Genomic DNA, 27,918 nt, shown 5'->3' on the forward strand with positions numbered 1-27,918 from the left:
ACAGCCAACACAAAATGCTTACTATGTGCCAGGCACTGTTCTAACCACTTTACAAAAGTTAATTTATCGAATTCACATAACCATATATAAAGTGGCCCCAATTATCAGCTTTGAGGCTCAAACACCATCTTACAAAAAACATCAGGTTCTGCATGATGATCTCCTTTTAGTCTAAATACATTTTCTGATCTTGTAAAGTGTGAACTAGCCAACTACCTTCTACAAAATGGCTTTCTTTCTTACCTATGAGATAGATACTATTCTTTCCACATTTTTTTTCTAGATGAGAATATTATGCCTCAAGAAGTTAGTGCTTTGCAAAACAACCAAGTGGCTGGCCCAGGATTCACACACTGTACTGCTTCTCTTTCCATTGGAGGAGCCCAGACCCCCTGTTATGCGGGGGCAATGTCGTCATGTCCCCTTGGTCAATTTGGAACCCAAAACTGAGACATCAGGTTGAGACCTAATTAGTTACCCAGCAAATAGCCCCAAATGCAACATGGCATTGAGACTAGGTTCACAGGGCAGCCATGACCCTGTCTACACGATAGCACTCAGCTGGGCAGTGAGTTGCTTTAGTGTGAATGCAGAAATGGCCACCATGTCAAAAATGCACAGCCCAGGCAGGGGAGCTGAAAAGATACCTGGGTGAATGGCAACTCGAAATGTATTTCTAACATTCGCCACTCTGAATGCAGAAACAATGCCATACAAGGCAAATGTGGGGGCCTTTGTCTTTTCTCTTTTAAACTAGAAATTTTCATTATTGTTCGGACATAAGTCCTTGAAAATCTTTAAAAGACGGTAAAGAAATTCTTAGATTGAATTCCATTTTGTCTGTTTGTTACTGGATGACAAAAGAGTATGGAATACAAACAGGCATATATAGAGCTGCATAGAACAGCTTTGTAGCTTTCCCTTCAATAAATTCAGAGATTGTCTTTGTATCCAGTGACCTTTTACGGGGAATTTAAAATAAAAAAAAAAAATCAAAAGACAGTACAATTTGTCTATACCAAAGACCCAATTATAATTCTCAGCCTCATCTTTTATGGTGACTTCTCAAAATTGAGCTTCAGTGAGCAACAACTGAAAACTATTCCGCTTTTCTGAATTATATTCTCAAGTGAAGGAAGGATCTGGATGCTTCCTTTTCAGCCCTTGTGGATGAATGCCCTCACTGGTGATTGATTCTTTAATGAGCTTCACCAGTGGGTCCAGGAGCACACAGGCTGCCCAGCTCTCTCAATTTTCACAAGTAATCACTTCAGATGCAGATTGAGCTGTGTTGTTGGGACAGGTCAGAGAAACCAGGGAGTATGGAAAACAAAACCTGAAATTGAGATGTACTGACAAACACATTCCCACATACTCAGAGACCTTACAAATAAAAAGGGAAAATGCCCAGTTACTTGGATGGTAAAACCAGCCCCAACAACCATCTAGGCTGGATCAGCATCTTATTCAAAAATATAAGGCTCTATATTATGATCCTCTTATGGGTTAAATTCATTTTCTAATCTTGCAAAATGCAAATGGAAAGGCATCCAACCGCCTTCTACAAAATAATTTCATTTCATAAATTTTGTCATCAGGAGGGCAGCTAAAGCCTGCTACATTGCTTTAAAAAATTAATTAAGAGGCACTTCTAGTTCAGCCACTTTGCAAGGCCATCCTATTTATTCATAAATTTTATTAATTCTGAAGCCAGTTGCTCCTCAATGGTGAATTTACGTTCAACTCGGTCAGGTCCACTGGGATGATATTTGGTCTTTCACAGCAGACACACAGAGCCTGGACGGGTAGCAGGCTCAAGCTACCCAACACACTTCCTTTCCTAAGATATGACTACATGAAGTTGTTAGACTTCTGTGAAAAAAAAATCTGTATAGAAATCCAGATATGCATTTCTCCAGTGTCTCTACATCTAGACCTTCTACACATAAGGCTGTCAGTAACACGCCGCCTCCTGATTAGGGAAACCGGCATTTGGCAAACAGCTCACTTGAGATGGTTTGTGGGGTTTGGGAGAGTTAACAGTGAAGGGCACTGACAAAAGTAGAAGGAAAACAGTGAAAACTGCTCTTTTGCGTTTTGCTCAAGAAGTATGCACTTGTTGACCAAACCCACACATTTTCAAGCATGCTGCAACAGAATAACACTTAGTAAAGACTTGGGTGAGATTAAAAAAAAAACATTCATGCTTCTATTCCTCAATAATGCCATGACTGACTAACTTTGAGAATGATGATGCTATAGAGAGAACTTTAAAAATAAAAACAATGCAGAGGCAACTGACATTTAAAATGTTCAAACGCACGCTGAGTCTCGCTTCTCCTTTCAGAAAAGGGGGTGCAAGTCCTACTTTGATAACTATTTGAGCCATCCCCAGTTGATGGGTAAACATTTACAAGCATTTGGGATGTCCGCTTTCTTGGTCTTCCTGCTGTCTGATTTTACCGGGGGGATGGGATGAACGCTATTCCCTTTTGAAACTGTTATTAGCCAGAACTCCCTGATGACTTAGCACAGAATATGAGAGTTGAAAGGGCTTCTGGAGACCCAAAACTCTATCCTTATTTTAGAGAAAGGGAGCCAGAGGCCTCATAGAGATTAGACGACATGCTCAAGGTCACAGCTAGTTGGTGATGAGGTTAGATTTAGTCCAAAACCCGTATCTTTGGACTCCTAATATGGCACTCATTCACCCCTTCACTCTAAATGTGATGAAAGACAGATAAAGGACACCAATTCCTTACAGTTTCTATGTCAGCACATGATTATTAGATGCTGTTAACTCTGTGAGTTCTCTGAGGTTAGAAGAAATGTGCTGCATCCTAAATGTCACAGGCCTGGAAGTAATCAAAAAGAAGCTGGATGTTAGTTGCTACTCGGCATAATGCTTGCACCATATCTGTGGTTGCTTGCAATGTATTATTAGAGCTTGGGTTTTGTTGTGACTGTATGAACCAAGCCGCACGGGGAACACTGAGGAGTGATCACAAAAATACCTTTCTTTCCCTACTGTCCCTCAAGCAGCAGGGATCAAATAACTGTTTCTCGGCTGTCTGTCGTTTAAACAAAAATAGCGCCTTCACTCTATGTGTATCTGTGGCAAGTTGGTGTTCCTTCCTCTTCTCTGTTCTGTTCTATTTTTTTAGACCCCAACCTTGGATCACCAGGGGATACTGGGACTAGAAAGGACCTGACATGATGTTTTACAAATTCATCTTGGATCCCCCTTCGGTACGTCACAGTTTGTGTTCGGTAACGGCAGGCAGAAAAGTGGTCTGCAATTGGATGTGGGGCTTGCAGAATCACCGGCCGCCGATCGAGACGGGAAGGGCTTTCTGTTCCAAGGATGGCAGTCTCCATCCATATTTCGGGCCACCTATTAACGCCGACGTTGCAATAATGGTGCATTTTATTCATCTGTGACATAGCCCGGCCTTTCTACATTTGTCTAGGAAATCAAAGGTGGGACTTGGAGGGGCCATGTGGAGTCCACCCGACTTCCTAACTGCACACACATCTCCCAATTCCTTTGCCCTGACTCTGGCCTGGCCACTTACCAGCCCGGCATATTTCTTAACCATACCCTGCCCTAGCAGCCGCATGTGTAGCTCTCCTTGAGGATTGTTCTGGGGACTTAATAAGTAGTTATAAGTGCAAGACTTACATAGGATCTGGCATCTAAGCATTGTGGAAATATTAGTTATTATAATTGTTATTTCTACTCCACAAAGTTAAGACTTCCTCATAGTTTTGGATCTCAGTTGGCTGTAATTTTACATCAGTGAAGGAATGGCTTGTTAAGCTAATGAACGTCATATGGCTATACCATAATTGACTCGATCACTCACCTCTTATTGGACATTTAGTGTGTTTCCAATGTCCTGCAATGCAGATAATGTTGCCTGCTATCTGCACTTCCTGAAATCTATCCTTATAGCTTCCCTATGAGGTAGATGCTCTTAATATTGCCATTTCCCAAATGAGGAAACTAACACTTAGACAATATAAACACAATATGATCATGCAACTTGTTAAGGGTTACTTGTAAGACTCAAGCCCATGATTTGGGATCTCAAAACCTTAATGAATTCCTTATGCATGTGCTTATCCAAAATGGTTATAACAGCAATTAGTTTGTGTACCGAAAGTTGCAAACTCCATTTATGTAAAGTTTTTTCTTATATGGACCACTTCATTTCTCAGTAATTCAGAATAACCACAGTGTTATTTTCCTCTTGGGCCTAAACTCCTGAATTTTAAACCCTCGGCCTATTATTAGGAATACTTACATTGCAAAACCACCAGCAGCTTCATAAAACCTTGTGCTGGCTTCTAAAGAACCTAGACACTTCCTTGCACCAATTTATTCCAGACTGTCTGGTCCAGAAGGACATGGGTTGGACATGAGGAGCAATTTCAGGGACCCAGGGAGACAATATAATTACATTCTAGCAAGAAGATCTTCTTTGCTGCTTTCACTGGCTACGGGCTTGTACAGCACATTTAATACAACCTGACTAACTACTTTGTTGGTCAGGGGGGAAATCATCACTACTGGGAGCAGTGAACGATAGCAATGAATCCCATCGGTGCTACTTCTAGGAACATACAGATACATTGGTTTTTTTTTTGAAAACAGATGACAATTGAGGAACAATTATGTAAGTATTCTTCTTTTTAACAATTTTATTTACTTGAGAGAGAGAAATAGAGAGAGGGTGAGAGCAGGGGGAGGGGCAGAGGGAGGGGGACAAGCAGACTTCCCACTGATCAGGGAGCCCGACTTGGGGCTCAATCCCAGGACCCCAAGATCATGACCTGAGCCGAAATCAAGAGTCTGACGCTTAACCGACCAAGCCAACCAGGAGCCCCTATGTAAGTGTTCTAAACACATAATTTGTATTACTGTATGCACAACACTTCTCAGAGAAGGGAGTCTGGAGGGGCTTTGGCAGCACCACACGCCCAAACCGAGGCGGTCCTCTCAGACTGTATGTCTCTTCTCTAGAGGGTTCTAGAACCCTAATAATGGCTAAAATTTATAGATCACTTACTACGGGCCTGACACTATTCTAAGTCTTTTATGTGTATTAACTCCCTTTAATCATCATGACAACCCAGTGAGGTAGATACAGTTATTATTGTTACTACTATCTTCCCCATTTTATCCATGAGGAACCAGAGGCGTGGAGAGGGTAATCGGCTTCTCCAGGTTACAGAGTCAGCAGGTGGCCAGGCTGGGATTTGAAGCTGGGAGTCTGACCCCGGGGCTTTTGCTCTTTGTCACTACCCTAGGCCTCTGGGTGTCCCGTGTCTCTGGCTCCCTTATCTTCTGCCTCCCAGCCCAGTTCACAGTAACCTGCTCTCGTTCATCCTTCCCATTTCCTCTTCAACTGGTGCCTTCACAGAGCCCCTCTCCAAGCTTGGACTCCCCAGTCTCCTGCCTCTGACCTCTCCCTTCCTCTCCAAAAAGTCTTTCTACCTCTTCCATGAGGCCATCCCTCAGAGGGAAAGGAATGTAAAGGTATCACTGAAACGACAACAAAATCACTTCCCTTTAACATAAAGCTCAAATGATTGCTGGGATTGCAGGGACAAGAAATATTTAATAAAGAAAAAAAATGAAAAGGTACTTATTAATGCAAATACAGATTTTTAGAGAAATAGGTGCTTGAAGAGAACACTGGACCCAGCGCAATTTCTTGTACATACATGAAACATTAAATAAATACATATGGAGTAACTGAATGAATGAAGTCAACTTGGGACTGTGGGATTTGAACAGAAGTTTTTGAAAACCTGAACTTGGATGTTTTTGTTGGATTGCTTTAAGAAGATGCTCTTCTGCAAGAAAGAGCATTTTGTCAGAATATATATAATCTAATGTTTCCATGTGTTATAAACTCCTCCATTGAGGGGTTTCCAGCAAGTCTGTCCATGCTAATGCCATTTGCCTGCCAAACAAGGCAGTGACTGTTCTCTTTTATGTGCTTCTCTTTCACGAGTTTTTAAAAAATAACAAACATTTCAGATACCAAGAGAAAAAGCTAATCTTTCTTAAGTATCAAGCTTGGAGAAGGCGGAATGGCTAATTTGCTTCTCGACTTCCGTGGAGATTTTTTACTTTAGTGCTATATAAAAAATGTAGTTACGTTTCATGTTGGTATGCCATTTTTGAACTGTTAATAGAAATTATTGATACACAAATTTAAACAACTAAGACCCATATTTTATTTCTTATGTTCTGGCTATGTGGGGAAAGCCAAGAAGACTTTAGCAGTATCTACAGCTTTGGTGTTTTAATATTCAGTTTAACTACTTATTTTCCAATCATATGTTAGATTTTATTTTTTTAAAGATTTTATTTATTTATATGACAGAGAGAGAGATAATGAGAGCAGGAGCACAAGCAGGGGGAGTGGGAGAGGGAGAAACAGGCTTCCCACTGAGCAGGGAGCCCAATGTGGGGCTCGATGCCAGGACCCTGGGACCATGACCTGAGCCGAAGGCAGATGCTTAACGACTGAGCCACCCAGGCGCTCCTCATATGTTAGATTTTAAAAGCCATCTTAGACTTATTTGTTGTTTTTTTTTTATCTGCCTCAAGCTGTTTTGAAACAGTAAAGGTAAGGATTTATTAATAAGAGAGTATAATTAAAATAATGAAGAGGCTGACTGACTTAATTGTAAAAGTTTGATTTTGGTACCTTCGCTCCAAAGCTGTTTTAGGATTAGGTCCATCATAAAAATAGCTTGAGCTGTTACCTTGAATCAAAATACAAAGTTATTTCTCACTGTGCTCTGTGTGGTCTTGTAGAAAAACGCACTGCTTTGAGCAATAAGTCTTGCATTTCAAGAACCTCACCAGTCAGGTTAGCTGTTAAATTATACGGCAAACGTCTTGATTTCTAAAGGAAGTAAATTCAGTTTTTCAGCGTTACCTTCCACTCTTTCTAAGAAACCCACCCTCCAGCCATCTGCCCGTGCTGCCCTGTGCGCACCCCAGCTGTCCCTGCATCGATTCTGTGCTGGGGTGGCTCCTGCCTGAACCCTGTCTGTCCACCTACCCTCTTCGAACCCACAATATCCATTATCCTACCTACATGTCTAGGTTCAGATCAAACCCCACCTCCACTCTGAGTATCCCAGCCAGGAGCAGTGTCTCCCCATTCAGAATATTGACACTGAATGCACTTGTCTTTCCACGGTTTCTGTGGGCCTCCATCTCCCTCTCCAACGAGACTGTGAACCCGTGGGAGTCAGGGGCTCTGCAGACAGTCAATAATTTATTTCATCTTTTGTATTATATATAAATTTGTAAACTGCCCTCAGTCACATGGCAAATGAACCATGCCATAAATACATAATGCTTATGATAGGATTATGAAGTAAAGAAGTTTGGTTTTGTTTTGGCCAATGAGAGTAACTGCATTACTGCATAGTCATACCTTGTAGTCTGAAAAACCCATTAACATCCACGTACATAAGTGGAGTTGACAAATACATTATAACAAAGAAAATGAAAAAAGGAAATAGCAAGTACAGGATTTGGTAAAAGGTTTGAAATAAACAAAGAAAATCTTTAAAAATACATACAGTATATGGTAAATATTTGATTACCATAAACCTGGACAAGTAAAATGAATGGATAACCGGAAACTAAATGTGGCTACAGGTTTCAGTCATCTATTGAACTAAACACTTCCCCACAAGCATTAACAGGCCACAGGTTGCATATGTGAATTTTTTTCCCCTCCCTGTCATAACACATCTTTATATGTGTATTAGCCGCATGGTGGCTGGAAGCTTTTCTGATCTTTGAGTCTGGGTAAAAAGGCAATCCCTGAGTCCATGAACGTCCACAATCCCCAAGATTTCTGTAAATTCCAGGGAGAGGGGTGATGCTTATGCTGCCATGGTTGTGCTCCAGCACCCTCCTGGGACCCATCCACTGAAATTCGGCTCATGGGAGATGCTCTTAGTGGAATCTGCTGAAGATCTGGGGAAGGCAAAGCCAGGAGCACATGGTCTTATTCCACCCAGATGGCTCTTTCCTCCCTATTGTCTTGTGCTTTTTCCTCCTTTTCATTTTCTCCATCCTGGATAAAGTAATGCAGATTATTTTTAGAGGAAATCTCGGTACCATCTCATTCTCCCAACCAAGGTGGATCTCATTTCTAAATGTAATCTCTAATCAATATTTCTTCAGACAAAAGTGAAACCTTCCTGACTCATTTTGATCCCAGGTATTAAATATTGCAAACACGTCTTCCTATTACACTCATGCATTAAGAAAGTAGTATATGATCCAAAAGCTTGGAACTGGAGGGGAACCAGGAGCACATCTGACCTACTGCACTGTCTCCACGGCTCCCTCACCATCTGTGACTGAAGTTGCAGGCGTCCTATAAACACCACCATAGGCATATTCCAGACTCTACTCATCAAGATGAATTGGGCACCTCCCGTCCTAGGCTAGTAACTCAAACTATGATCCCATTGCCTGTCTTCTAGATTTGTGCTTTTTTCTTCCCCACTAGATGCACAACTCAGACTTACATCCAATTTTGTTTCCTTCCCCCTCTGCTTGAGGCCATCATGCTCTGCAACCCAGGGGAAGGTTTCACATTCGTTGCTCCCGCACAGCCTCTGTTCCCATGTGTACATACAGTAAAGTTGTGACACAGCTTTAGATAATATGGGCTTTGAAAATATGGGCTTTGAATAGCTGGCCTACGGGTAATTGATAAATAGATCTGCTTTAGAGTTCAGATATTTCCAAATTTGCAAGTGTTCAGGATTCTCATGATGCTGAGTTATTTACCTCTACAGAATGCTTTTTTTTTTTTTTTTTTTTTACCACTGGGGCAATGGGCAGAAGAGGCAGAAAGGCAGTAAGTGACTATACCTAAGGAACTAGCAGCAGACAATAGCGTTACCACACGGGATGGCTCAGTCAGTAAGCCAAGCTACGGCAGTGACCCTGTTAGAGCTGAGCACCAGAAGGAGCCCAGTCCATACCTTCCAACCACCTTCATTTTTTTCTTGGCAAAACTGTCCTTACAATTTGTTTTTAGTTAGGAAACACAGTATCCTGTGGTCATGACACCAAGCCAACATTTTCTCTGTTTCCAGTTAAAGGAAATATAAAGATGCCAGAAAATATTTGCCCACACAGTGCTGTTTTTCATTAGAAGGGTACTTTAAGAGCCTAGTTACTACAATATCAACTCTGTATTGTTCTATTACCATGAAGCACACAACTGAAATAGGCATTTTTTTTTCTATTAGCAGCATATCACATTTGTTGGGTATTAAAGAAAGTGTTCACAGATATTAAAAGTTTTTCTCCTGTGGGAAAGGCACATCATTGAAAATGCAACATAATTTCCATTCTCTTTTGGAGTCTTGAAGTTTAAGAATGTAATTTTTTTGAGTTGCTTCAAGATAGCCAGCATATTAAATACCTCCCTCCCCCCATGGCTGCCTCCCACCTCAGGACGTGACTACAGCTAAGCTGGAGAAAGATGTGAACCCTTTGCCCGTCAGTTCTTTACCTCTGATAGGGCAGCAAGATCGCTCACTATATACACCTGCCCTGGAATGGACCCTCATGGTCCTCCTTTTCTTTTCTATTTTTTTAAGAATTTTTTAATTTATTCATTTGGGACAGAGAGATACAGAGAGAAAGAGAGCAGGAGCAGTGGGGAGAGGCAGAGGAAGAGGGAGAAGCAGACTCCCTGCTGAGCAGGGAGCCCGACGTGGGGCTCGATCCTAGGACCTAGAGATCATGACCTGAGCTGAAGGCAGGCGCTTAACCATCTGAGCCACCCAGGTACCCCGGTTCTCCTTTTCTTTCTTTTTTTTTTTTTTTAAAGATTTTATTTATTTATTTGACAGAGAGAGACACAGCGAGAGAGGGAATACAAGCAGGGGAAGTGTGAGAGGGAGAAGCAGGCTTCCCGTGGAGTAGGGAGCCTGATGGGGGGCTCGATCCCAGGACCCTGGGATCATGACCTGAGCTGAAGGCAGACGCTTAACAACTGAGCCACCCAGGTGCCCCTGGTCCTCCTTCTCTATAGCAATTTTCAATACAGTGTAACTTATCTTGGAAAGGACACATGACTTTGCAGAGAACACCACTCAGGAATTAGAGAATGTTCCATATTAATGGAAATTAATATGCAAGTTGTGACCAATTCCGCATCTCCAGTGTAACAAGTCTGGAAGTGCCATGCCTAACTGGGATGTCAAAAACCTCTATGTTTGGCAAATGGCTATCATGAGAGAAACAGGAAGTTTCTTGGGAGCTGTGGAACTCATCATGGCTTTGGAGAAAAATAGGAGCATCACAGATGGCAAGTGCCAGACCATATGCTGCTGTGGCCAGGATGAACTCCAGAGCGATGAGCCAGGTGGTCCACTCAAGAGTGCTCATGGTGAGGTGGGCCTCCACATGGAATTACTTTTGGATGACAAGGACGGTAGTCACCGCTCACTGTGTGTTCAGGGCATGCTAGGAATCCCAGACATGATGCCCATCTGCCCAACCATCCTGCCAGGTCAGCATGCGAGAGTGTTGAGCACTTTCCCTGAACCAGGCGAGTACTAGTCTAAGTGCCGTAGGTGGGACATCTCAGTCACTCCTCAGCACAAGTCATGAGATGTGACTGTGGTCACTGCTGCTGTCTAGATGAGGAAGGGGGGGCTCTGTTCTCAAGGCTACAGTCAGGAGGCGTCAGAACCCGGACAGTTGACTCTGAAACCAGAGCTGACGGCCATGCCATAAGGCCGTGATGCCTCCGAGGGACTAGGAGGCACTTGACATCTCTCCTCTCTCAATGAATTCTCCAACAGCTTTGTGAGATCAATCCTATACTTACTAGGAAATAAAGAAAACGAGAAATTTAGGGACTTGCCCCTGGACACACAGTGAGAAATGACGCCGCTGGGATTTGAATCCAGGTCTGTCTGAATCGGAAGTACATCTAGAAGCACAGTGTGGCTTCTGCGGAACGTGCCATCGGGAGCCTGTTGCTTGTCGTGGATAAAAGCTGACTGTACATAGAGCTTTGGTGCTCATATCCCCAAATCTCAGGCAACATGAGATCTTTTCAGCTAGAAATTGCCTTTCACACTTATACACAACTTTTCTTCTTACAGAGAAAACACGAAACGTGTGACACAGCAACTTCTCCAGGGAACATCATCCTCCATCCGATGCTGGACCCAAATTCAGAATGCTCTGTCCACATGTTCCCCTGTCTGAAACGCTTTTGAGCACTTAAGACACCTAAGTCACAAGGGTAGAAATTAATCACTGGAGACATGTAATGCACAAAATATGGAAATGATAGCTGCTTAAAATAAAATAGAGGTTGTATCATCCAAGTGCAGGCCGACCCAGAAATGGCATGTTAAACCACTAACATTTCCTTAACTGCTATTTATTTGCATGTTCTCTAGTTTTGTCTACGGCGTTTTCATGGGTCTGCTCATGCTCCAAGTGCTGGGCATGCCAAGAGCTCAGTGCTATATAAATAGTTTCAAATGCACAGAATGTGATGGAAATCTCATTCGAAACCATATGGCCTTTCACAAATGGCCACTACGCAAAGGTACAAGATTTAAAAAGTAATCCTGCCACCATTAAAAATATATGAATAAATAAACGACAGCAATGACTTCCTTTTCCCTACTGGATTCGTGGACGGGCTGGGGAGTATGAACTGCTTCTGCTCTGTGGCTGATTTTCAGTTCAGATAACTCATCTTTATTCATTTCCTTTCAGTCGTGATGAGCCATATTGAGAGCAGCTGTAGGCAAGAGAAAAAAAAAAGGATCTCCTCACTCCCTCCTTTAAATCGTTGTCAAACAGCCGTTATAAAGAATCCATCTGGGCTCAGTGCTTTGCTGCGCACCCAAGAAATAATAGAAAACAGGAGGAAAAAAAACCCCAGTTTAAGCTGAATCTAACAAAGAGATTTAAAAATTACCCCAAACACATGTTTTGGGGAAAAATCAACCTCAGGATGATTTAAAGTCGGGGAGACCAGGCCTAGAGCAAAAGTATACTTCAAATTAAATGCAAAACCAAACCAAAACAAAATGTACTTTAAGGGTTACGGGGAACACCAATACGTAGGTCACTGGTCAGGAGAGGTCTGGTGGCCAATTCTAGTAAGGAGTTACTTACAAAGTTAGAAGGTGGTAAGTTAGTGTCAGTAAGCCAAAACTCAAAATGTAATAAGAGTGAAATGATATGAGAAAACAACTTGCACGAAGTGGAATGAAATAAGAAATGATTTACATTAATGACAGTTTTTATATCTGAAAAAGTTTTTCCTGGTTTACACAGCAAATGAATCGGGGGTCAAAATGCAAGTTTTTTTTTTTTTTTTTTTCAATTTTGGATGAATGATGAATATTTTTGGATCAAGCTTGGTCTGAATTAGAAAGTAAATGGTTTTAACATTTTACTTAAAACGATTTCATCTGTTTTAATACATCAACCCAACAGAAATCTTGCTTAGGGATCATTCTACTATACTTCAATGACACAAAAATGGCTTCAGTTTCAAAGGGGAGGCTTGGCAAGTGATTACTGCATAAAATATCGCAGTCTTGTTTATTTTACAGCATTTTTGTTCATGCGTTTTTAATGGTTACATGAACCAAATGCTTAGGCAACTGTGCCGAAGATGAAATGAATGAGAAACAAAGATCTGTTAGAGGGCAAGCTGGAAGACTAACTGCTCTGCGAGTTTTCTTTCAAATGCAACTAACAGAGCAAAGGAGAATTCTAAGTAGTGTTTGAAAATGACCATGAAAGCACAGTGACTAAGATTCACAAGAAAAGTTTTAAGACGCTAGAAGGAAAAGTCAACAAAAGAACCGTCAGAATACACACAAAAAAATTCAAACTCTGTTGCTTTCGATTTATTAGCTAGAATTAGGAATGGTTTTTACTTCCCATCATCTCTGAACTCTCTGCTATTTTGGCACAGCAGAGTACCCTCTCCCTTGTGACCTTTATCCTTCCATGGCTCCCACAGTTTAATTCTTGGTCTACCTCTGCAATCTTCTCGGTCTCTGTGGCTGGTCCATCTTCCTGCTCTTCCCATCTCCACTCACCTCCCGCAGTCCAGGGTCCTGAGCCTGGCTCTCTCCTGGGAGTCCATCCATTTCTACGTCACCAAGGTCACTCCTGATGGTTCCCAAATCGACACGGCCTTCCTCAGTCTGCACTCTGCAACTTACACACACCAGCCTGTGTCCCTCCACCACCATGTCAACTTGAGTATGGTCTGAACCACCTCCATCACTAAGAAATCTATTCCCTAGGCTTAGAATTTTTGACTCTCTCTCTCTTTTAACTTTTTTCTCTCCCTTGGCCAATATAGCCAATCAGCTGCTCAGTCCTACTGATTCGCCAAAGATATCTCTCTGAATTTTTCTTCTCATTAACTGAATCTAGGCTCTCACCACCTCTAGCCTAAATTATTGCCATAATAATACTAATAACAATTCAACAGTGTCAACTATTATGTGCCAAGCATTGCTCTGAATGCTTCATATGAATTATCTCATTACCCGGGAAGAAACTAAGTACAGAGGTGAATTTATCTGACCGAGGTCACACAGCAAGCAAAGCCAGGATTTGAACCAAAGCTGTCTAATCCTAGCATTCTTTAGCACTATGTTGAATTGCTTCTCACAGAATCTCTCATCCAAGCCATGTTGCACACTACATCCACTTTATTTTTCTAAAACGGTGTTTTAAATGTGGCAATATATTAGCAACCTCAATTATCCATACCTATGGGCTCAAAATTTGAGTTAAAATTTCTGGAAATTTATCCTGAGGAAATAATTAGTAGTGTACGGGAAGATTTTTATACAGGGATCTTCACTGTAACATGATTTGCAACAGTTCAAAATTGGAAACAAGTTTAACGTTCAATGGTTGGTTAAATAGAATTGTGGCACATTCATACAGGGGAATACACATCATTAAGAAGGACATTGCAGAAGACTATTTGGTGACATGGGAAAATGTTTAAGTTTTACTCAGTGGGGAAAAAAAGCAGGTTATAAAAGTTATATAGAGTATGAATCCAATTTTGTAAAAAAAAAAAAAAAAGGCAAAATAAAAACAAACAAAAAAACCCCCCAAATACACCAAAATGTTAACCAAAACTGTTTTGAGGTATTGGGACTCTAAGGGATTTATTTTCATGCTTTTCCAAAATTTTATGATCAGTATATAAACACTGTAATCAGAGATCCCTCCCATGATAAATGTAGTATCTTACTACTTCTACAGTGTCATTTCCCTGCTCAAGGACACAATAGTAAATACTATCTGTTACTATCTGTTATATTAGGTTGAAAGTTTCCATGCCTTCAAAGCAAGCCCCTTTGTCTAAAGCTTCTTGGTTCTTGAATCCCAACCTCTGTGTCTTTCCAGAAGAATGACCCCAGCCAGATTGGTCTTTTCATTAGGCTTCCCTTTCCCATCCCCCACCAGCTCTGCAGTTGGTCAAGGCCCAACCAGGGCCTCACATCACTCACACCTCACCAATGCAGATATATCAATCTCCACTGGATTCTTAGACTATAACTTGGATTTATTTATAAATGTTTGGTATTTCTTTCTAGTTTTACCATGTGTGGAAAATGGCATTCAACCTGTAGGCCATACAGTTATTATAAAAAGTCATCATTACCATATACAAGTCAGGCAAGTGGTAATAACGTTTCCCCCATTTAGTAATGCAGCTTTATTATTTACATGCTGGTCTTAGCTGCTATTCTCTGTTTCCTGCATCACATTTTTCATACTCTGGCTACAGTACTTCCCACCTAAATTAAAGTGATATACTTACATATGTGTTTCTCTTGTTCGAGTGTCAGTTCCTTGAGTGGAATAAAAATACATAACTAAGTTTTACTGGCCCAGCACATAGCGCGTAGTAGTTACTCAATAAACACTTGTTGAATGAATTATAGATTTCTGGAAATAGCTAAATCTGTATCTAAAATAAATACAAGTAGTTTGAGGGAAATACTGGAAGCAATTTTCACATGACTTATGACTGGAATATAACACCAGCACAAGAAATGTTTAAGATCTCCATGAATGAAATTGTTAGAGCCAAAAAATAAGTCCTATCTCCAGTTAGCTTTGCCAGAGACCTAGGAAATGCATAAAAGTTAACCTGAAGATATAATGTAAGTCTTACACATCATACTGATTTCTTATTTCAGAAGACTGTTCCTATCTAGAGATTTAGTGATAAAATGGGTGGTAGGAGGAGGAGGAAAAAATAATTTTCACTCATTGTGAAAATTCTCAGATGGCAATTCCAGTTGTTACTTTTCTCCCACTATATTCTAAATGACTCTAAAGTGGCCATGTATCTGTGGGGACCGAAAGATCATACCATGATTCACAAGACTTAACACTGTATGAATAAGTGATTTATACATGGGGAGCTATAATTTCTCTGTGGAACTTGGGAGAAGTTGTAACCACACGAGGAAAGTCTGATTGGTTAATACAGCCAATCAAGCCACTAGTTGTGTTTCAGAATCCCATAATCTCAAACACCCAGGCTTGGTTTTATGTAATACATGGGTATAACTCTAACTGAGCCCGCATACTCTAAGGGTTCTTCCATCTCATGTTGGCCCTAATTTCCATTTCTTTAGACTATTTCCCTTCTCTCTTTGAGCTCAATAGGCCATAACATTACATCATAAGTGGGCAAAACTGAGACTCATCTTTCCATTTAGCAACCATATAATGTAGATATTTAACTACTAGTGGATTCTGTCATCCATCTGAGCATGAACCTGGATCAAAGGGAGAATATGCAGGAGAAAAAGGGAAGCATTTTTCCTTTTCTTCATCTATGCAATCATGAACAAAAGTGCCCGTTGGGATCAAATGAAGAAGTACAAGAGGAACGCCATTCCAAACTAGTTTTTATGTATATTGTTGTGAAAGTATGGCAAACATCATTAAAATAAGAACTGGTTAGAAATCAACTAGAGAAATAAAAATCAGAAATAAAGAAGGCACCGTTTTCAACGGAACCCCAGCAGAACTCTGAAGTTAGGGAAAGTCAGTCCCCCCCCCCTTTATAGGCTAACCACATTCCCTTGGGATTTTACCAGGTGAAGGCAATGTTTTGTGTGAATGAGAGCATGATGAGATCCATAGGTATCTGGATCTGAATAACAAGGAGCCACTTTTAACAGGGCCAATCTGTATCAGGGATATGATCTGAAACGAATGGACTCTGGGAATGAGGAGGCTCCCACTGGACCTGTAACTATTAGCAAATCAGACTCACTTTAGCACTGAGAATTTGAGTTCTTTGTCCCACACTATGAGACAGCCTGAAGACCCAGGTCTGGGCAAGGAGGGGGTAAGGGCAGGGGTAGAACACTAAAGCAGAAGCAAATGGAGTAGTCTCCACAAGGGAACTCAAGTTTTAAGAATAAATTATGCCTGCTTTTTACAATCCTCGGGACATTGCAGACATTAAATAGCAAATATTAGTAGTGACATCTCTGTCCGTTAGTGGAGAGTTTTCCCACATAAACAAAAATAGTTTATGCATTAATGAGGCAAATAATCAAGAAATATGGATCTTGTGTTTATTATACCAAAATCTATTTGGATTAATGTCCTGAAAGACATAGTTACATCAAAATCTAAATTCTAATACTGTTTAAAGAGATACAATTATATTATCTTTAAGTATACACAGAAACAAGAAGAAGGCTAATTTTATCAAGCAGAGTTCCTTTACCGGTTCACTTGGACTTAGCATATTAACAGTGATTTTAACATGCTTGGAAATAGTTTTTTTTCTTTTAAAGATTTTATTTATTTATTTGACAGAGAGGGCACAAGCAGGGGGAGTGGAAGGCAGAGGGAGAAGCAGGTTCCCCACAAAGCAGGAGGAACCTGATGTGGGACTCGATCCCAGGACCCCAGGATCATGACCTGAGCTGAAGGCAGTCGCTTAACCAACGAAGCCACTCAGGCGCCATAAAAACAGTTTTCTTAATAGGATAAACACTCTCCTTTATGTTCCTCTTCAGAACCTTTACTGACCTAGTAAACTACTTTTCATGGTTGGAGGAAAGGCCAAATTCACTAGGCCATTTGACTTACCAAAAATTAAAACACACACACAGCACATAAACATTAAGCTTTTCTAGATTTTTATTGTTTTTTAAAGATTTTATTTATTTATTTGAGAGAGAGAGAGAGAGGGAGAAGGAGCAGCAGACTCCCCGCTGAGCAGGGAGCCTGATGCTGGGCTCCATCCCAGGATCCCGAGATCATGACCTGAGTGGAAGGCAGATGCTTAACTGACTGAGCCACCCAGGTGCCCCAAGCTTCTCTAGTTTTTTAGACCAACATGTAAAAAAAAAAGTCTAAAAAGAATGAAATGTGTTACATTATTTTACTATGAACAGCAAAAGTAAATGTATTGACTGGCTATATTTCACCTAAATAGATAATTAATTAGTTGATCTAACACATTTTGATTTAAAAGGAAACATAGGAAGGGAAATTACATTTACATAAATGCTTTAGGGGCACCTGGGTGGTTTAGCTGGTTAAGCGGCACACTCTTGACTTTAGCTCAGGTCATGATCTCAGGGTCCTGGGATCAAGCCCCAGGTCGGGCTCCTTGCTCAGTGGGGAGTTGGCTTGAGTATTCTCTCTCCTTCTCCCTCTGCCCCTCCCCCATCACTCTCTCTCTCTAAAATAAATACGTCTTTAAAACAAAACAGAACAAAAATAAATATATGCTTAAAACACAAAATGTCTCCTTGTAAACAAGTAGCAAGTAGGAGGTCTTACATCTATGGCATTAAAAGGGTTAAGTGTGCTCCTAGGTTCTCTTCCCCGTCCTGCCAACCGAAGGATGTTGTAATTTTTTGGATTTAAGAATTGGCCAGGCCAGTCAGCATCTTGAACACAACTGACTCTATCTAGATCTGTCCCTTACCTGCTGGGAAGAGACAATTCCCCTCACATTTGGAACCCCGAAGCTCTTTAAGCTGCCTGTGGCAGCTGGACCCTACACCATTCTCCATCTCCTGCCACTGGCCTCACTAAATAAAAACTATGGTGCCTTGTTAGCCAACAACCGAGCGTGAAGTCACTGCACTGCAATCCTCTACTGTCTGAGCCAATCAATCGCCCCCCCCCCCCCATTATAGATCTGGATGCATCGGGTCAATAAAGAGAGGGGGAGAAAATGGAGTGGAATGGAATGAATGAACACACCCATACGGCATACTGAATTCCATATAGTGAAATTAGTCAGTACATTCATATAGAGCTGGCTAACAAAACCAAGACATGTGCTATTTAATGTCATCATCATGCTTTGAACTTGCCCAGGACACAGAATGGGGAAAAACTAGGGAGAGAGATAACGCGGCGAAGGAAAATTGCTAACAGATTACAGCGTGTCTGACAAGGCACTGAGATCGTAACATATGTTCTTTTTAAGGAGTATTAACATTTAATGCATTAGCTACACGCGAGCTGAGCGCTGGAACCGCTGAACACAGGGAGATGCCACGTACAGGAGTCCGCAGCCCTCCGCCCTCGGGCTCCCGCGTGCGCATGCGCCAGAGGCGGCACGCCCCAAGGAGGGTGGCGCCGAGGGTAGGGAAGCCAGGGAAGACCCCAACAAAGACACGGACTGTAACACACGCACGAGGCGGTGCCAACTTTCTTCCCGAAGGAGCTCCCAAAGGGAAGAGCACATCCTGAAGAGGCCTTCAGACGAGGGAGGGAGTATTTTGGACGAAAGCTCTTTCCAGCATTTCCTCCCCCCGAAATAACATCTCCCACCACCTGCTGCCCTCGCTGCAGGGCTGTTCACTCCGTATCCGGAAATGGCCCTTTCGCTTCCATTTCTCGAGATGGTTCTTTTTCAAGAGGGTAGAACTGTTTTATGGCAGAAAGCAGAGTGTTGAATAAATATTATTATTAAAAATGAGCTAGGACCACTGGCCCATCCAGAGCACTCAAAAATCATTAGGCCTCTAATACAGGGCCCAGGCTTCCTAATTGTACATTTTCACATCTAGTGTGTTATGTTTTTATAAAAAAATGTCAACGACTTTAGCTGTTCGTCTACAGGCCCCTTACAGACAACAGCTATATCTCGTCTCCACAACGCCTGGCACGCAGGAAGGACTGCATGAACATTTGTTAACCTGTATTTTTTTTTTAAAGATTTTTATTTATTTATTGAGAGAGAGAATGATAGAGAGAGAGCATGAGAGGGGGGAGGGTCAGAGGCAGAAGCAGACCCTCTGCTGAGCAGGGAGCCTGATGCAGGACTCGATCCCGGGACTCCAGGATCATGACCCGAGCCAAAGGCAGTCGCTCAACCAACTGAGCCACCCAGGCGCCCAATGAAACCTTGTTTATTTATTATTTTTTTAAATAAAGATTTTATTTATTATTTGACAGAGAATGAGAGAGAGCACATGAGAGGGGTTAGGGTCAGAGGGAGAAGCAGGCTTCCCGCCGAGCAGGGAGCCCGATGCGGGACTCGATCCCGGGACTCCGGGATCATGACCCGAGCCGGAGGCAGTCGCTTGACCAACTGACCCACCCAGGCGTCCCTTGTTGACCTGTATTGATACAAAGCGAACGGAAACCATAAATACCTTTAAGCAAGGAGCCCCACCAGCAGCATTGTTGGTTGTACCCGACCGCAGTCCTCATGACTCGGGCAAGATTCGGTGAGTGCTGCTTGTCTTTCCCGGAAGACGGCCGTATCCGGAAGGGTGGGCACTAAGACTTACTTGACTTTGTAGCCTAAACATCCAGAATAGAGATGGACTTATAGGGGATACTCCCATTTTCTACCCTAGGACACCAAAGCTAATTATTACCTGACCAACTTCATACCCACCAAAGGAGCTGCCATCTATCTTTTTAAAGGGACTGGAAATGGACAACTCCTATCTCAGTAAAATGTAATTATGTTCACATCATTATGATTTGCAAATCCTTTTATTTTTTTAAAAAAATTTTTATGGTGTTCATTCTTTTTTTTAAAGATTTTATTTATTTATTCATGAGAGACAGATAGAGGGAGGCGGGGGAGAAGCAGGCTCCCTGCTGAGCAGGGGCCCCCGGTGCAGGACCCAGGTGCCCCCCCCTTTCACTTCTTGACTGATTTCCTGATGCTGATTTTAATGTTAAACATGCTCATTTAGGGGTGCCTGGGTAGCTCCGTCAGTTAAGCCTTCAGCCTGGGACCCTTATGGTCCCAGGGTCCTGGGATGGAGCCCAATGGAGAGCGGGCGGGGGGGGGTGGGGCACAACTCTTCAACCATTTTGAGTTACTTGAAGAGGTAAATAAGCAGGGCACATAACTTATTTAAACTTTAAAAACCCTTTGACAAGGTTCCACATCAAAGATAGTTTATAAAAATGGAGTTAACATGAGATTGGGGAAAGTGTTTTTTCATGGAGAGAGGAGTAGATTTAAGATGGGAAATAATGAGTAGAAACAACAATTTTCATCAGAGAAGTGTTACAAGTAACAGACAGCATTAGCTGGATTTTCTGTTTATTTTAAAAGTCATCTTGGAGAGAGAGAGCAAGCACACTCAAAGAAAGAAAGATCTGTATGACCCATCTGCCTCTTTCATGTGATAAAACCATGGGAAGATTTTGTGTATGTGTGTGTGTGTGTGTGTGTGAGAGAGAGAGAGAGAAAAGAAGAGAAGAGGAGAAGAGAGAAGAAGGGGGAGTACAGGAGACCCGAAAGGTGATAAGCAGATGATGCTCTTACTTTTGTACCAAACTGGCATATCTGCCCCACCCAACATGGACAAGTTTGATTACTATGTCCTATAAGATATCTGATTAGAAAAGTCCAGTGAAACTGAGAGAATAAAATATTCTAAGTATTATTTTTAAAAATGGAGGGGGGGGGAACCTCATTGGTGTGTGTGTGTGTGTGTGTGTGTAATGAAAGAAAAATGGAGGATAGAAAAACGAGGGTGGAAAAATTGCTCGGCAAGGAAAAAACAGAAGTTGAGAGGAGTGACTGGAAAAGTTTGTAAAATCACAAAGGATGCAAGTGGGGGTATCCCTTATGCTCACTGTCTGAACAGTAGAGCCAGGTAACCCCCTTTGAAGTTTAAAGGCTCTTTTAGGACACCTGATAGGAAGGGCTCAGATTTACATAACAGGCAGCTCTTCAAGAGAAAGCATTCGGGGAAAAATCGAAATAGGTGTAAGAAGTTTGGGACATTTGGGAGGCTAGATTCTTAACAGGCTAATAAAGGAAATGAGGAGCCTTCTAGTTGCATCCCCAGCTTTTGAGCCTCCCCTCCCATCCCTCCCACAGACTGAGGAAGGGTGGCGGGTCCCATGAGCCACTGGTTCCATTCTCTCAATTAATGCAGAAAATGGAACACGGATTGTGAATGTTGCATTAGTATTGCTGTTGTCAACTTTAGTCACTAATGACCCGATTTGGGGGGGAGGGGGTAGAGGGGAGAAGGTTCCAGTCAAACAACAGTACTGTCTGAAGATGTAAAGGATCTTTTCTGAGTTAATTAAAAAAAATTTTTTGCGACTTTAAAGACGGGCTTTCTTATGTGCAGTGCGGCAAAGAACAGCTTGTAGGCTGCAGATCAATAAATTCCAGTTAACTTTCAAGTCATGTCGGCATGCAGCCCTGACTGGTTTATTAATTTAAATTTCAGCCTTCTAAAAAGGTGTGTCTAAAGAAATAAGGCACTATACGGATGGTACTGAGACTGCTCCATCAGAAGAGGCCTTTGCATATATTGGTTATCCACATCAATAGGAAATCTTAAACCGCCGAAGAGAATAGGTCACCCCTCCTTCTGTCTCATTCAGTTAGTGTTTTTCTTAGGAAAACCCTGAGAACCATTTCTTTTTGTTTTTAAGAGTACTTGATCTCTGAACAGCAAATACCTATGGCTTTCCTCACGCATACTTCAGCAACTAGTTAAGAATAAAAAAAAAAAATAAAAGGTGAAAACGAAAGGAGAGAAACACAATCTCAGTGTTTAAATCTCTTTGCAGGGAGGAAGGTCCACCATAGTCTCCCTTCTTTCTCTCCTCCCTGCCACTATGTCCCTGGAACCCACCCAACTGTAAAGATACAGCCTAGAAATGAAGAGTGAGGAAGAGCTTATGCTTTTCTTTCAATCATCTCTCCCTTGCATGCTTTCTTACCTTTGATTCTTTACTTTGTTTGCTTTTGCTATACATTTTTATTTTATTTTTTTATTTTTATTTATTTATTTTTAAAGATTTTATTTATTTATTTGCGATAGAGAATGAGAGACAGAGAGCACGAGAGGGAGGAGGGTCAGAGGGAGAAGCAGACTCCCCGCTGAGCAGGGAGCCCGATGCGGGACTCGATCCCGGGACTCCAGGATCATGACCTGAGCCGAAGGCAGTCACCTAACCGACTGAGCCACCCAGGCGCCCCATGCTATACATTTTTAAAAAGCCCTCAAATATCTGTCAAGTGTATGATCCCTTTTGTGGACTTGCTCCAGGCATCAGGCCATTCTGGAATTCCTGCTCCAAAAGGACTAGTATTTTAAGAAGTACAGACTAATTTTACTATTAGATTATGCCAAAAATGACTACGATAGCACAGCTGAGGTTCAAATACTGCGTTCTCAAACTGAATGGCTTCTGGATGATCTGTGTTCCCTTGTCCCTTAAGGTGACATAAATAAGAACAGGCTGCTTGAATCCAAGAAAACTGGTCAGAGACGAAAGCTGCACAGGAATTCTACTGTACCTATGAGATCTTTATTCTGAAAGAAATATTTATGAAAATGGTAATACCATCTGAATTTGGCCTATAATAATAGTATCTTAAGCATATGTTTTAAAAAACAAGTGCTTATGTAGAAATCTCAGATGTTTTCAGACCACTCGGGCCTTCATGAAATTTATATAGAACATTATCATTTTACTAATAACTGTGATACGTGTTTTAAGAGCCAACTGAAACAATAGGAACTTGCGCCCAACTTTCATGTTGAGAATTTTAGATGAAAGACAGATTTACACTTTTTATTTCTGACTGCATTCAGTTTTAATCAAGGTTCCTGGAGCTTCTCACTAACAGTGAAATTGTATTTAAATAGGGCCTTTAGGGTTTTCGAGTTACAGATTAATTAACTCAATTTGGACAGGGTTTTGGGGGCAACTGTAGCTCTCGCATCTCTAATTTTATCTCCAGAGGTGGTCCAAGTTCCTCGAGACATCAGCAACTAAATAATTGCGTAGGCTTAGACAGACTGTGATGGAGACTTCGAAAGTAGAGCAGGCTGGTCAGAAGTCAGAATGAGACCCGCGTTGGGTACAATGAGATGAGGCACTCACTACTAGGTGACATTTCTAGCCCCTTGCTGAACGGGGCTACGAGAGCAGCTGCACCACTCAGCAGGATGTGGGTGACGTGAACAACCAGCTCATGTCTCAGTTTTCCCCTCTGCAAAATGGGGATGAGCACACCTAAGTCAGAAGGCGGTTGTGTGGACTAAGAGAGTATTCGCTCAAGCGCTCAGCATGGATGCCTGACGCATGGTGAGTGCTCAGTAAGTGAGATGTTGTCACTATTCTTCTTCTTTTTTTTTTTTTAAATGTTTTATTTATTTATTCATGAGAGTCAGAGAGAGAGAGAGAGAGGCAGAGGCAGAGGGAGAAGCAGGCTCCCCGCCTAGCAGGGAGCCCGATGCGGGACTCGATCCCAGGACCCCGGGATCATGACCTGAGCCGAAGGCAGACGCTTAACCATCTGAGCCACCCAGGTGCCCCGTCACTATTATTCTTATAAACCCGATCACTGTGTTTTATGGTGCATTGCAGAATTCTCTAGAAATAAAGGGAAAAGGTTCAGGAAAAGAGGAGCACATGAGTATTCAGACATTACAGTGAATGGTCTTTGGTCAGATTTTCTTCCTTGCCCTTCTATGGGCACACCCGTACACCCACTCTGGTACTGGGCTGTCCAAGGCCACTGCGTTTCTGGTCCACTTCAAACACACCCTGGACTTTTTAGCCTTTCTGTGCCTTTAAGTCCGCCTCTCTGGAAGCCAGTCCCGGACTATAAATATCCCACCTCGTCTTTAAGCCTTAGCTCACTGCTCTCCTCTCCACGAAGCATTCCCTGACTCCGCGGGGACTGTCCCTGCTCTGTTTTCCTGGCACTGTATTTACACTTGTATACTTCTCGCCTCTTACCTTGAGCTAGTGGTCATCTGTATCTTATATCATTTAATGCACTTACTTGACACTAAGGGACCACTGTTACAGACTGGTTGATGTTCCTCAAAATTCATAGGTTGAAGCCTTAACCTCCAATGTGGTGGTATCTGGGATTGGAGCTTTGGGAGGTAATTAGGTTGAGATGAGTTCATGAGGGTGGGCCCCCATGACGGGATGAGTATCCGTATGAGAGGAAGAGAGACTAGAGCTCTCCTTCTCCCTCTCTGCTGTGTGAGGACATTGTGTGAAAGTGACCACATATAAGCCAGGAAGAGAGTCTCATCAGGAACCAAATATGCCAGTACCTTGCTCTTGGACTTTCCAGCTTCCAGAACAGTGAGAAATAAATGCCTGGTGTTTTAACCCACCCTGTCTATGGTATTTTGTTACGGTAGCCTGAGTGGACTAATACAACCATGGCCTCGGATAGCTCACAAATCTATATGTAATTGGTTGGCATTTAATACATGTTTGCCAATTGTCTTCTGGTTCTCATTCATCTGGGCCATTTCTTTCCATGAATATCTTTCTTCCTTGGAAACCTGTTAGATTCTTTTCAGTTTGCTACCGGTTCCCCAGCAACTAAAGGCAAATATTTCATTTTATGTGCAACACTATGCTAGATGCTACAGAATAGATTGACTTTACCTCAAGAAGCTTTATGGTAGGTCCTCTTGGAAGTGGAAGGTAAATACATATAATAGTAAAATAAATCTGACTAATTACCAAATGGAAAAGATTCTAAGACAGGCCAATAAGGGCCAAGGAGGTGACATTCGTGAGGGAAGTGTGCTACATTAATTTATATAAAGAAATTTGCTCTCGTCAATTTTTCTTCAACAACAAGCTCCTTTGGCTATTTTTACATTTGTCATTTAGGACAGAGACATCATTACAAGTGATGTCTCACTTTCCTTTTACCTCTATGTAAGATAAACAACCGCAAAAAGGTGAAGGTGAGAAGCATCTGCTTCGTAGCCTCAGTGGTGGGAGGACAGGTTGGAGTGGCAGAGATTGCAGCAGAGTTCACAGCACAGCCTCTTTTAAAGAAGGCACGACTCAACCCTTGCTGATCATGGCAGTTAGAGAATGCCCAGAATGGCTCAATCGTCCTTTTCTTTTTAATGAGATGCAGAAAAATGTGGATTTTAGGTAGAATCTACGTAGTTGTAAGTGCTGGCTCTTATCTTAAAGATTTAAAAACACTGTTTTAGGCAAATCCAACGTGTGTGGCCAGGGTCTGCTAAAGGCTCCCAGGTTATAGCCTCCAGGGTGTTTTGGAAAATCAGAGCAAGACAAACACTCGTAGTGTGGAACTCTGCACAGAGAAGAGGTCCTGGACAGGATGCTGAGCAGGACACACAACTTATTTCTGCCTTTTTTCTGACCTCTCTCTCTGTTGTCTGTGCCGACTTTTCCCCATAGCTCAGTATCACTGAGCCCATTTTTGAACCGTTATGTTGACCTCATCAGAGTGCTATCCTCTTTGGTTCTGCTTTTAATTGCTCACTCTCTATTGATACACCAACTTAAACTAAAGCGTTCTTCTACTGGGTATGGCCACACAGCTTCACTGTCCCCACTTACCGATTACCCCTTCCGAGTTCTTCCAGGCCACCAGGGAAGGTGCCATCTGGCCAATGCTCTAGGCTCACAAAGTAGGAGGCAATTTTAATTCTTCTCTTGCCTATTCCCTCCCACTTCAACCACATGACTACGTCACATGAATGATTTCTTTGGAATGATTTTCCAACAACCCTCTACTGAGGGCCATGAAACTGAAATAATCTTCCTTAAAGACTGCTTCCACCTTATCATGGTCTTTGTTTCTCTCAAGTAAATTCTTGCCATCCCCTGCCTGGAACAGGTTTAGTTCTACCTTTGTCCTTTTTTGCTGATGACAAAAAATAGTCTCTTGAATGTCTCACCAATCCCCTTTCTTCATCCTCTTTAAAACTCATGCCAAACTGAACTTCAATGTGTTCTTCCTTCTGTCATGATTATGTATGATTTTTTTTTTAAAGATTTTACGTATTTACAGAGAGTGAGAGAGAGAGTGCATGAGCAGGGGAGCAGCAGAGGGAGAGGGAGAAGCAGACTCCCTGCTGAGCAAGGAGTCCCATGCGGGACTCAGATCCCAGGACCCCAGGATCATGACCTAAGCCGAAGGCAGATGCTTAACTGACTGAGCCACCCAGGTGGCCCGATTATATATGATTTGTACCAAGAAATACATTGCGTTGTAAGGATTTCTAGCTTTTTTAAAATTTTGTTTTGGTAAACGAAATGGAAAGACAAACCAAAAACAATTACGAAAGAGTTAGAGTCAATATGTCTTTTGTTTACCACAGACTTCATGGAATTTGGGATTCATAATAACTACTGAGCCCTTGTTATAAACCAAGCAAGCCACTGTGCTAAATGCTTTATGTGTATCATCCCATTTAATCTCAACATGCTGATAAGAAAGGCACTATTCTTCCTTCTGACTGACAGATAGGAAAACCTAAGGCTTAGGAGGTTAAGACTTAGCCTGGGTCATGGAGCTGTTAAATAGTCAGTGATGCCTCAAGGCCCAAGCTGCTGGGCCAAGCCAAAGACCCTAAGCCCTACTCTACACAACTTCCCTGAGTTTAGAGAGCTGCCTGTTCAGGGTGAAGGCTACTGCTAACAGGCTATATTAATGCAATGAATGACCAATAAAATGTCCATTACCATAAGGTCCAAAGAAAGGAAGCCCATTACTGTTTGACATTTTTTGCATATAGACAAAACAGAGCTCATAACTAAACAAGAGTTCAACATGAGATCCCAGCTTTTGGACACTGTGTGTCACCTAGATCATCCCCTCAAGGATGTCAAAGGCAGAAAAAGTGATGGCTAAACCAATTTTAACTTTCCAAAGGAAGTCAAGTAAAATGCACATTTTGGAAAGTCAGCTCGTTTTCTTATTATTTATTTTGATTAAAGAGACTGCCTCTCCCCTCGATCCCCAGTTCTCTAAGGACCTTATTCAGGCACGTGAGGCTGCCTGACTCCTTCCTGCTCATGTCACCAATTTTCACCTCTGCCTTTTGTCGCTCCCTAATGAATCAGACAGGAAACATGCAGGGAGAAGAACTCGTTGCTTTCCTCTTTTCTAATGGTAAGGCTGTTTAAAGTCTGTTCAGATTTAGTGTTGTCCTGGTTATATGCTAAGTCTCAGAGTTTTCTATAGGATTAGTAGGGAAACTGCATTTCAACAGGAAGGAAGGAAGGAAGGGAGGGAGGGAGGAAGGGAGGGAGGAAGGAAAGAAGAAAGAAAGAAAGAAAGAGAGAAAGAAAGAAAGAAAGAAGAAAGAAAGAAAGAAAGAAAGAAAGAAAGAAAGAAAAGAAAAGAAAAGAAAAGAAAAGAAAAGAAAAGAAAAGAAAAGAAAAGAAAAGAAAAGAAACCCAAACAAGTGAGGTCTGGAGAGTTTCCCAAGCCCTCCCTAGAGCAGAAAAGCAAAGTAAGGCCTGATCTGGTCCTGGCGGCTACTGTACTTAGCTTTAAAAGTCCCAAGAAGGGACCTGGGAAATCATTTATT

The 27,918-nt window shown here is 41.9% G+C and overlaps 1 protein-coding gene across 5 annotated transcripts in view; it reads right to left on the minus strand.

Moving 5' to 3' along the window:
* Positions 1–27,918, minus strand: part of CDK14 (cyclin dependent kinase 14) — a 550,615-nt gene that overhangs the window by 31,778 nt on the left and 490,919 nt on the right. Inside the window, exon 15 of one of the 5 annotated variants that reach the window (XM_064575298.1) lies at positions 871–8,117. The exons of the other annotated variants lie outside the window; for them this stretch is intronic. The gene's annotated coding sequence lies outside the window, so the exon portion shown is untranslated. Of the gene's footprint in view, positions 1–870; positions 8,118–27,918 lie in introns of those variants that run through there. 5 annotated transcript variants of the gene reach the window in all.

Source organism: Mirounga angustirostris, unplaced genomic scaffold (genome assembly GCF_029215605.1).
Source record: "Mirounga angustirostris isolate CCGP_5_RB_7025 unplaced genomic scaffold, mMirAng1.0.hap1 SCAF_12, whole genome shotgun sequence".
Lineage (NCBI taxonomy): Eukaryota > Metazoa > Chordata > Mammalia > Carnivora > Phocidae > Mirounga > Mirounga angustirostris.